The sequence below is a fragment of the Canis lupus genome, chromosome 21, assembly GCF_048164855.1.
Source record: "Canis lupus baileyi chromosome 21, mCanLup2.hap1, whole genome shotgun sequence".
Classification (NCBI taxonomy): Eukaryota; Metazoa; Chordata; class Mammalia; order Carnivora; family Canidae; genus Canis; species Canis lupus.
The window spans coordinates 18,653,909-18,664,419 of record NC_132858.1 but is presented as its reverse complement, the minus strand read 5'-3'; the positions used below and the strand labels follow the sequence as shown (position 1 = coordinate 18,664,419).

Sequence of the window (10,511 nt, the reverse complement as noted above, 5' to 3'; positions counted from 1 at the left end):
CTGGCTATTCGAGGCCTTTTCTGATTCCGCACAAATCTTAAGATTATTCGTTCCAAGTCTCTGAAGAGCACAAATCTTAAGATTATTTGTTCCAACTCTCTGAAGAAAGTGCATAGTATTTTGATAGTGATTGCATTGAACGTGTAAATTGCCCTGGGTAGCATTGGCATTTTCACAATATAAATTCTTCCAATCCATGAGCATGGAATATTTTTCCATCTCTTTGTGTCTTCTTCAATTTCTTTCAGAAGTGTTCTGTAGTTTTTAGGATATAGATAAAAAATTCACCAAAAATATTTCACCAAAGAAGACATATATACACATGGCCAATGCATCACTTGCCATCAGGGAAATACAGATCAAAACCACAATGAAAAAAAAAAAAACCACAATGAGATACCACCTCACACCAGTGAGAATGGTGAAAATTAACAAGACAGAAAACAACAAGTGTTGGAGAGGATGTGGAGAAAAGGGAACCCTCTTGCACTGTTGGTGGGAATGTGAACTGGTACAGCCACTCTGGAAAACTGTGTGGAGTTTCCTCAAGGAGTTAAAAATAGAGCTACCCTAGGACCCAGCAATTGCACTACTGGGGATTTACCCCAAAGATACAGATGCAGTGAAAAACTGAGACACCTGTACCCCAATGTTTATAGCAGCAATGTCCATTATAGCCAAACTGTGGAAGGAGCCTCGGTGTCCATCAAAAGATGAATGGATAAAGAAGATGTGGTCTATGTATACAATGGAATATTACTCAGCCATTAGAAATGATGAATACCTACTATTTACTCCAACATGGACGGAACTGGAGGGTGTTATGCTGAGTGAAGTGAGTCAATCAAAGAAGGACAATCGTTATATGGTTTCACTCATACGGGGAATATAAAAAATAGTAAAAGGGAATATAAGGGAAAGGAGAGAAAATGAGTGGGAAAAATCAGAAAGGGTGACAAAACATGACAGACTCCTAACTCTGGGAAACCAACAAGGGGTAGTGGAAGGAGAGGTGGGAGGGGGATAGGGTGACTGGGCGATGGGCACTGTGGGGGGCACTTGACGGGATGAGCACTGGGCATTATACTATATGTTGGCAAATCGAACTCTAATAAAAAAATATACAAAAAAAAAAGCCAGTATTAGTTTCACTGACCAAAATGTGCTCTATGTAGTTGCAAATACTAACTAGTTTTATCCTCTAACAACCACAGGAGGCAGCTACCATTATCCCCATTTAAAGGAAAGTGTGGGGGACACCTGGTGGCTCAGAGATTGAGTGGCTGCCTCTGGCTCAGGGCAGATCCAGGAATCCCTGGATAGAGTCGTGCACTGGGCTCCCGCCAGGGAGACTGCCTGTCCCTCTGCCTACATCTCTCTCTCTCTCTCTCTCTCTCTCTCTCTGTATCTCAGGAGTAAATAAATAAAATCTTAAAAAAAAAAGAAAGAAAGAAAGAAAGAAAGAAAGAAAGAAAGAAAGAAAGAAAGAAAGAAAGAAAGAAAGAAAAAAGTGTGGCCATAGGGAGACACAACAATTGGCCCAAAGACAGCCCTGGTGGCTCAGCGGTTTAGCACTGCTTTCAGCCCAGGACAGGATCCTGGATCTCCAGGATCCAGTCCAACGTCAAGGTCCCTGCATGGAGCCTGCTTGTTCTGCAAGTCTCTGCCTCTGTCTAAGTCTCTCATGAATAAATCAATAAAATCTTAAAAGAAAAAAGACAAACAGCCATTTGCAATTCAGGATTAGGATCCCAGCTGGCTGGCCTGGTGACTTTAGCCCCCTTCCATTGCTTCTCGGTTTCCTTTGCACCAACCTGGAGACCTGAACCCAAACCAGCACTTTCCAGCCCCTGATCCCTTCCAGTACAGCTTCCCATAGTCCCCACTTGTCCCCGTGTGACCCTCCCTGTGTGGCCACAGGCTCTCATAGAGGCAGCTCCTGGGGATGGGGTCAGCACAGGAAGTCCCCTTGCAAGGACCCTGCAGGTGAACAGCCCAGTTCCCGGTACCAGTGGATGGATTCTCCGTGGGTAGTCTCTCCGCTGTGGGCGGAATTCCGAGCCTGGTCTGCCGAGGGCGACAGAGGACGAGCCTGATGGAAAGGGGAGGGGGGCGGGCATGGTTAAGGGTTGACTTTCATTTTAGGTTAAATGCAGCGTTGGTGTTGGTTCGCCAGCTTTTATTCTCTGTCTCCCAATATCTTCCCAACCTTTTGGGGGGCTGCATTTGTGGCATGGAGTGGAAAGGTGGGAGAGTCCTATGCCATGGCATATACTACCAGAAAGCACTAGGGTCCGTGGTGGCTCTAGCTCAGCCTGGCACATCCCTCTTTTTCCAACTTGCTTTGCTGTCAGTTAACTAAGGCCCACTTCCCCTGTCTCTGGGTCCGTGACTCTGGATCCTGGTCTGTCCATCACTCTGGATCCAAAATCTCCTTGGAAGTTTTGTTTAAGGCTTCCAGGGGTCAAAGCCGGCGTTATACCTATCATTGCTTTAGCAGGTAAGTACCCAGGTCTGGGTGCCTGACCGTGGGGAGATGTGAGGGCGGGGGTGGTGGTAGTGGTGGTGATGGTAGTGATCAGAAGAACAGAGTGGAAGGTGTCCACTAAGCATCAGGCACGGTGCTTTGAGATTGTCTGGAGGATTATTTCTCTACTTAATTCATTACTATAAATAGGGGCACTTGGCCGGATGAGCACTGGGTGTTATGCTATATGTTGGCATATTGAACTCCAATAAAAAAATATATACAAAAAAAGTATCCCCCTCAGTGCCCGTCACCCAGTAACCCCATCCTCCTGCCCACCTCCCCTTCCACTACCTCTTGTTCGTTTTCCAGAATTAGGTGCCTCTCATATTCTGTCACCCTCTCTGATTTTTCCCACTCATTTTCTCTCCTTTCCCCTATGATCCCTTTCACTATTTTTTATATTTCCCGTATGAGTGAAATCATGTAATGTTTGTCCTTTTCCGATTGACTTATTTCACTCAGCAGAACACCCTCCAGTTCCATCCACGTTGAAGCAAATGGTGGGTATTAGTCATTTCTAATGGCTGAGTACTTTTCCATTGTATATATAGACCACATCTTCCTTATCCATTTATCTTCATTTCCTATTTCACAGATGAAGAAATAGAGTTAGTCAAGCGCTTGAGGGTGGTCCTTTGAATGATTTCACTCCTGTCAGATGCCAAAGCCAAGGGCCTTTATTGTGCCAAGGCTGCCTTTGTGGCATCAGTGCTTGGAGTCTGGTGAATCACCTAGCCACACTGATTCATCCTTTTTTCTGTTCATCTCTTCCTTTATTAAGGACTCATCTATGAGGCATGGGTCTAGTTGTCATTGAAAATACAGAAAACAGGGATCCCTGGGTGGCACAGCGGTTTGGCGCCTGCCTTTGGCCCAGGGTGCGATCCTGGAGACCCGGGATCGAATCCCACGTCGGGCTCCCTGGTGCATGGAGCCTGCTTCTCCCTCTGCCTGTGTCTCTGCCTCTCTCTCTCTCTCTCTCTCTCTCTCTCTCTGTGACTATAATAAATAAATACAAAAATTTAAAAAAATCTTTTAAAAAAAAGAAAATACAGAAAACAAGGAATCTGCTGTGAAGTAGAGGATAAAGAAATGGACAAAGGAGATTTTTAAAAAAGATAGGCACAGCATATTGATACCTGTTTTGTTCCAGATAATATGATGGAGAAAATCTACCCTGGTCTTTCAAGAGATTATTGCCTTGGGCTGTGGTAATCTTCAAACTTTTAATTTCCTATTGGTATAACTAATAGCAGGTTGAACAGTCACCCCATATATATTTATTTACGTTATATATTTAAATACTTAATATATTAAATTTTAGGCACGAATAACTTTTCATGTTTAGATAAAAATATAAATGAAGTTTCAGATCCTTTCTTCACTCGCCCCGGTGGCCCATCTTGGGCACTTCCTGCAGTGCTTCCTCAGTCTGGAAACTTCCACCCTGATCTGTGCCTGACTCCCTTCCTTCTTCAGAACAACACTAGGTTTTCAGGGTGCTCTTCCTTGACCACTTCTTGTAGAATATGCTCCTCCCCTGCTCTGTTGTCCTCTGTCCCCTTATCCTGCTTTGTTGTTCATATTCTATATTTCACTCTATAATTAATATGATCATTTTCCAGTGGCTTAGTTTTGTCTCCTTGCATCAGTATCTAGCTTCTAGAAGAGCAAGGGGGAGTCCCAGCACTGGTGACTACAGGAGGAAAGCAACAGAGCCAAAGGGTGGGAGATGGAGGTGGAATGTCCCCGGCTCAGGTGGGAGAACAGGGAAGATTGATGACTGCTTGTTTGTGACTCCCCCCGCCCCCCTTCATTCTTGCAAATCCCAAGGGCCAGGGGCACCAAACCCTTTCCTTTGGTTCAGTTAGCTGCAGTCTCTTCCTCTTCTCTCCCACTTTTCAGCCTATACCCCACAGGAGGGGAAGGTAAATGTCCCATACACACAACCCTCAAGGATCTCAGTTCTAGTTCAGAGAAAGATTCTGCTTGTCTCTCTTGGCATCTTCTCTCTTAAGGTACTTGTGGGGTTGTATCAGGTGTTCTGGGCTAGGAACCAGGAGATCTAATCTCCGTGCCTGTATTTGCCCCTGAAGAAAGGTTGAACAGGATGGTTGCACAGCCTGTCCTCACATTAACTGACTCACTTCCTGTACAGGAGCCAAGGGCAGCTGAGAGTTGAACTTGGATTGACTTCTTACACAAACGGTGCTCCAAACTAATGATAAGCGAATCTCACAAGTTTACCAGTTTGGGCATAAATTAAGGAGTACCTTCTGAGAAACCTACACAGGGTGTAGAGGTGATTATATGACTCATAATCAGTGAGCATGAGGCACACACCCAGGAAGAAGTAGCCTAACTAGCCTAACTAGCCCCAAAGTCGATTGCAGATACACACCAGTTCCTCTGTGACATCAGCTCCCCCCACTGTCACTGGGCCTGGATTCTGCACCAAAACCACCGCAGCACTCCCCAGGAAGACGGATAAGCTCCACCAGCTCTGTCCAGTCCTTTATCATCTGATAAACACGACATGGGACTCAGCCCTCTTCTATCTTTTGCTTTTGATCGTTAAACACAGCCTGAAAGCCCTCACTGCTAACTATCCACTTCTTGCTAGCTCCATGATATTCTTTCTTTGGGCCTTGGATTCATCATGTGTAAGACAGAAGAAATAGAATGTTGTCAGCCAGGGGTCACAGGGTGGCAGTCCCCTGAGGATCAGAGAAAGATATCTGTGGCCTTGTGAGTCTTCGGAAATCATATCACTAACATACTGATCTGTAGAAAATACTGGAGGAAGAATTCTAACCACACAGTAAGTAAATAGGAACATAAACCTCAGACAGGGCAGACAAAAAGGAAAGGAAACAGTTGTGAGGAAGAAGTTCTGGCCTTCCTGCAGTGCTCAGTATTAAGCCACGTAAACAGCTGGAAATCTGGTCAAAAGAGGAATAAAATATATTTATTGAATGTTTTTACTTATGAATACAGATGCAAGCATTCTGAATAAAATATCCAGTAGTATATCAAATGAATGGTAGATGTGAACAAATAGAGTTTATTTTAGAGAGGCAAGAATGGCTTAGACTCAGATCTTTCAATATTGTCTGTTAAAGTATGAAAAACTATGCAAGTGTATCAACTGCCAAAAAGAAAAGAAAAGCATACAAAAGAAACCTGTAAAATTTCAGTCACCATTCCAAATATAAATTGTAAGAAAATAGGAATAGTAGGAAAATATTCTAAACATGTAAAGACAGATCAAATATAATTCCAAATGTGAATTGTTAAAGCCATCTCATTAAAGTCAAGGATGAGACAAGGATGGAGATATTGGTGTTCTTAGTTGGTATTATCTTCCTAGGTTCTGCATATGCAATAATATAAGAAACTAGAAAACCAATACTGTATGGGAAAAGAAGAAGCAAATGATCTGTATGTGCATATTACAGTATTAGGTGTTGGCAAAATTGAAGAGACTCTGAGAAAAAAAAAAACCCACATAAACAGGACCTTAAAGAATCTTGTATGGTATGTTTACAAATCAAGAACAGAAATGAAAACAATAGCAAAGTAGTAATACTCAGAAATGGAAAAGGAAAACTAATTCCACTTAATGTTTTGACAAGCATAAAATACCCAAGAATAAATTAAATGACTTTTATTTCATTTGGCTTACCCTTGGAAAACAGTAAAATTTTACCAAATAGTAATAAAATAGAAACTGAGAAAATTGGGATATATATCGTGTTTCTACATGAAAAGATTTAGTACCATGTAAATGTCACTCTCCCAAAATTACTTTAACAAGTGAATGCAGGTCAGATCACAATCGCAGTAGGTAACTGGGATATTTGCTGGGGAACTGGAAAAGTCAGTTTAAGTGCACAGAATATAAATCCATAAGAAAGAAAAAGAAAATTAAGGAAAAGAATAGGAAGAGAGTTTTCCTTTATTAGATATTAAAACATACCATAAAGCCACCAAAACAGCATTATGACTAGAATCCAATACAGGAATAGAAACAAAATACACAAATGTATTATATGACAATGATATATTTAAGTTTCAGTGGGATGACCTATTTAATAAATAGTACTGGCATCATTGGCTAGCCATATGGAAGAAAGATATAGAAGAAAATTAATACTATTCAAAAATATATTCCAGATGAAATGAAGATTGAAATGTAAAAAGTAAAAATAAGGGATCCCTGGGTGGCGCAGCGGTTTGGCGCCTGCCTTTGGCCCAGGGCGCGATCCTGGAGACCCGGGATCGAATCCCACATCGGGCTCCTGGTGCATGGAGCCTGCTTCTCTCTCTGCCTGTGTCTCTGCCTCTCTCTCTCTCTGTCTGTGACTTAAATAAATAAATAATAAATAAAATATTAAAAAAAAAAGTAAAAATAAGCCTATGTTGAAATGTAAAAAATAAAAATGTTTAAATATTTATATAACTTTGGAGTAGGAAAAAGCTTTTTTGCACTTGATGGGATGAGCAATGGGTGTTATGCTATATGTTGGCAAATTGAACTCCAATAAAAAAAATTTTAAAAACCCTCATAACTCATAATGAAAACTATATTTGATGACATTAGAATTAAAAATTTCTGAATGCAAAACCTCCATTGATAAAATAAACATAATTATACTTTGGGAAATGAATTTGTAGCATATACCTGAAGAGTTATTATCCCTAACTTTTTAAATCCTTACAGAATTTTAAGAAAGACATGAAAACACAGTGTAAACACGGTCAAAGGATATGAATAGACAACTCAGAACGACTGACATGAGAATATGTCCAATCTCACTAGTCAGGGAAATGCAAATTCAATCTATAATAAAATGCTCTATTTCATTCATGAATTGGGTATATATTTAAAAAAAGAGGATAACATCCAGTGCCAGGGAAACAGTTCTTCTAGTCACTGTTAACAGAAATAAAATAGCAGCAAACTTTTGGGAAAGTAATCAAGCAGTATCTATTAGATTTTGAAATACACATGCTCTTTGACTTGGTAATACCACTTACAGAAATCAGTTCTACTGAGGAAATGGTTCAGGATGTAAAGATACATGTATAAGGATGTTTGTTGAAGCACTGTTTGTAATGGCAAAGAATCATGAGCCATTTGAACCAATAGGGTGGCCGACTAAACGTCAGTGCATTCAATGTATGGACTCTTACACTGTTGTTGAAAGAAATGAGTTAATGCTGCACTGACGGACCTGGAGGGCTGCCCATGCTGGGCTAAAGCAAATCAGAACGTGATAGCAGAAGAGATAACAATACCCCTCCAATGTTTTGCAATGAGCTAGGGTACTGATTACCTCAAGGGGTGGGAAAGAAGGCAAAGGGAACATGTCAGGGAATAATTTCATAAAGCAACATGGAATTGTTCCACTTGTATAGTCAGCATATGTTACCTTTGTGATTAAAGATCAACAAAGGAAAAATCGGAACCTTGCCTACATAAATTCTCCCACATCTCACATTTCTAAAGGTTCTTAGTTTAGAGAAGACTTTAAAACCTGTAGTTTAAATGAGCATCTCAGAGGATTCAGATGCAGAGTGAACCCCCTGTTTCTCAAATGAGAGAACTGAAAGAAGGTCAGTAGGAGATTGTGTAGTAGAAAGATTCCCAAGGTCAACTAGTAAGTGAGCGACAAAGTGAGAGGAAGGACCGGCCCAGGGGTAGTTCTGCTCTTCCAGCAACTGCTCCAGAGTTGTGACGAAGTTAATAGATTTTTTTTTTGTTCTTTTATTTTTTTTTTAAAAAAAGTGTTTTTAAACATTTTGTAATAGAAAATGTAAAAGTAACACAAAAGTAGAAAAGTGTAATAAACCCTTTTTGGGTCATGGACCCATGACGCAACTTCAATAAGTTAGTCAGGTGAATAAAGAAACATGGCCCAACCTCAAAACACAATTTGGGAGCAAACCTTGGAGTTGGGGAACCTAGGTGGCCTAGCTCGTGTCCAACTGTTAGTTTTGGCTCAGGTCACAGTCGCTGGGTTGTAGCTTCATGGACTTAGTGCAGAGTCTGCTTGAGATTCTCTTTCCCTCTCCTTCTGCCCTTCCCCCTGTGCTTTCTCTTTCTAAAGTAATAAAATCCGGGATCCCTGGGTGGCGCAGCGGTTTGGCGCCTGCCTTTGGCCCAGGGCGCGATCCTGGAGACCCGGGATTGAATCCCACGTCGGGCTCCCGGTGCATGGAGCCTGCTTCTCCCTCTGCCTGTGTCTCTGCCTCTCTCTCTCTGTGACTATCATGAATAAATAAATAAAATATTAAAAAAAATAAAGTAATAAAATCTAACAAAAATTTTTAAAAATTTAAAAAATCAGTTATAATATTGGATTGACTTTCAAAGTTTTTATTTATTTATTTATAAAAGGTTTTACTTATTTATTCATGAGAGACAGACAGTAGAGAGACAAAGAGAGAGAGAGAGGCAGAGGGAGAAGCAGGCTCCATGCACGGAGCCTGACATGGGACTCGATCCCAGGTCTCCAAGATCACGCCCTGGGCTGAAGGCGGCGCTAAACCGCTGAGCCACCCAGGCTGCCCTTAAGTTTTTATTTAAATTCAATTAACATATAATGCACTCTTGGTTTCAGAGGTAGAGGTCAGTGACTCATCAGTCTTATATAATACCCAGTGCTCATTATGTCAGTGCCCTCCTTAATGTCCATCTCTTGGTTACTCCATCCCCCCAAACCTCTCCCCTCCAGCAACCCTCAATTTGTTTCCTATGATTAAGAGTTTCTTTTTTTCCCCAAAGATTTTATTTGTATGTGAGAGAGAGATAGCGAGAGAGCATGAGTAGAGAGAGAGAGAGAGAGAGTAGGCGGGGGAGAGGGAGAAGTGGGCTCCCTATTGAGCAGAGACCCTGATGTAGGGCTCAATCCCAGGACCCCAGGACCATGACCTGGACAGATGCTCAACTGACTGAGCCATGCAGGCGCCCCTGCTTGAGAGTCTTTTATGGATGATTTTTTAATACTGAAAAGAACATGGTATGTCATGGGATTCAGCTAGGTGAATGTATTTCAAAATAAATTGTATTATCTCACAACTTTACCAATTTCTGTCACTGTGCCATGGCACTGTTATGTATTAAGTACTTTTATTTATTGACTGACTTGTTGAAAACTGATCTTGTTGAAAGTAATGGAGATGTGAAATCATGGGTTTCATGCCATAGATCCATTGCTCCAATACACATCATAAATATAAATTAATTTAAAAAATTTTTATTGGAGTTCAATTTGCCAACATTTATTTTTTTAAAAAATTTTTTAAAGATTTTATTTATTTATTCATAGAGAGAGAGATAGAGGCAGAGACAGGCAGAAGGGAGGAGGGAGAAGCAGGCATCATACAGAGAGCCTGACGTGGGACTTGATCCAGAGTCTCCAGGATCACGCCCTGGGCTGCAGGCAGCACTAAACCTCTGTGCCACCGGGGCTGCCCCAATTTGCCAACATTTAGCATAACACCCAATGCTCATCCCACCGAAAGTGCCCCCCTTCAGTGCCCATCACCCAGTCACCCCAACCCCCTGCCCACCTCCCTTTCCACTACCCCTTGTTCATTTCCGAGAGTTAGGTATCTCTCATATTTTGTCACCCTCACTGATATTTTCACTCATTTTCTCTCCTTTCCCTTTATTCCCTTTCACTAATTTTTATATTCCCCAAATGAATGAGACCATATAATGTTTGTCCTTCTCTGATTGACTTACTTCACTCAACATAATACCCTCCAGTTCCATCCACGTTGAAGCAAATGGTGGGTATTTGTCGTTTCTAATGGCTGAGGAATATTCCATTGTATACATAAACCACATCTTCTTTATCCATTCATCTTTCGATGGGCACCGAGGCTCCTTCCACAGTTTGGCTATTGTGGCCATTGCTGCTAGAAACATCGGGGTGCAGGTGTCCCGGCATTTCATTGCATCTGTATCTTT

General features: G+C 41.5%; 1 protein-coding gene across 2 annotated transcripts in view; it reads left to right on the top strand.

The window, feature by feature from the left end:
* LOC140612806 (glycine N-phenylacetyltransferase-like) overlaps window positions 1-10,511 on the top strand; it is a 73,513-nt gene that overhangs the window by 20,988 nt on the left and 42,014 nt on the right. The window contains exon 1 of one of the 2 annotated variants that reach the window (XM_072790920.1): window positions 2,147-2,500. The exons of the other annotated variant lie outside the window; for it this stretch is intronic. The gene's annotated coding sequence lies outside the window, so the exon portion shown is untranslated. Of the gene's footprint in view, window positions 1-2,146; window positions 2,501-10,511 lie in introns of those variants that run through there. 2 annotated transcript variants of the gene reach the window in all.